The 1,278-nt window shown below is 22.5% G+C and overlaps 1 protein-coding gene across 1 annotated transcript in view; it reads right to left on the reverse strand.

Moving 5' to 3' along the window:
- The window catches only part of LOC107623528 (splicing factor 3A subunit 2), a 25,152-nt gene that overhangs the window by 8,423 nt on the left and 15,451 nt on the right, over positions 1–1,278 (reverse strand). The gene's annotated exons all lie outside the window — the stretch shown is intronic.

Genomic DNA, 1,278 nt, shown 5'->3' on the forward strand with positions numbered 1-1,278 from the left:
TTTTATTATGCTCAATTGACCATAAAATTTTTTATCTTTAAATTAAACATAGACAATATTAACTTGATCAAATTGTTTTAGCCTATAAAAAAATATTTTTTCAATAAAAAAAGATTTATTTTTCATTTATTTAGTGTATTTGTTAACTTTTAATAATAAAAAAAAATATTAACAAAATAATTAAAAAATATTTTTTTCTAGTAGATTGTAGATGAAGTACATGCTATTCTACTAGTAACGGATTTTTTCAACAATTTTAACATTCTTACTTATGATAATCTTTCCTACTAGTAGATTGTAGATGAAGTACATGCTGTACTATTAGTAGGAGAATTCTTCAACAGTCTCAACATATAGAATACACAGGAATGGATCCTTTTTTATTAATGGAGTAAAGTATTCGTAGTTATTATCTCCTTTAAAATCAGAGAAGATCATAATTTTATTATTATTTATCAATCTTTCAAAATGATTAACAAATCAAATCTAAATCTTAAGGTAAACGTTTATAGTAGTAATATAAATTTTAATATTATTAACAAATAGATCTCTAATATACTTAAACTTTATTATTATTATTTGTGTAGAAATTCTATTACTAGAAAATTAGTTATTACAGACGGATATTTTTTTATGGATTTTATCTCATAGAAATATAGACAGAATTTCAGAGGGATTTTTTGTCAAAAAACAAAAAAAATGAATTAGCATAAATTACAGACGAAAAAGATAATCCGTCGATAATTCTGTCGAAAAAATTAATTTTTTTCCGTGAGAAATGGTTACAGACGAAAAATTCGTCTGTAATTAAATAGACAAAAATGTTGTGTTTTATTAAATTATTACAAAAAAAATTCATTTATAATTTAAAATTTGGGTAAAAAAACGTAAATAAGCCAAGGAAGCCGAGAAATTACGTAAATCCGCCAAACTGAAAATTGCTTCACGAATGAGCCAAAGCACATTACTATATAATTCGAACCAGGTTGGTTCGAACTAACAAAACACATAATTCGAACTAAGGTAGCTCGAATATTGATGGAACAAGTGATGCATGTAATTCGAACTAGGTGAGTTCGAATTAGTCAAAGTTTGCCTCGAATAGTAATTCGAACTATGTTGTTAAAAAATTAATAATTTATTAAAAAAAATTTATTAAAAAATTTATTAAAAAAATTAATAATTTAAAAATTAATAATTTAAAAATTAAAAAAATATATATTATTCCATGCATTCAAAAAAGCTAACAAAATATTTAATTAGAAGACTTCTTTTTTA

The sequence above is a fragment of the Arachis ipaensis genome, chromosome B10, assembly GCF_000816755.2.
Source record: "Arachis ipaensis cultivar K30076 chromosome B10, Araip1.1, whole genome shotgun sequence".
NCBI lineage: Eukaryota > Viridiplantae > Streptophyta > Magnoliopsida > Fabales > Fabaceae > Arachis > Arachis ipaensis.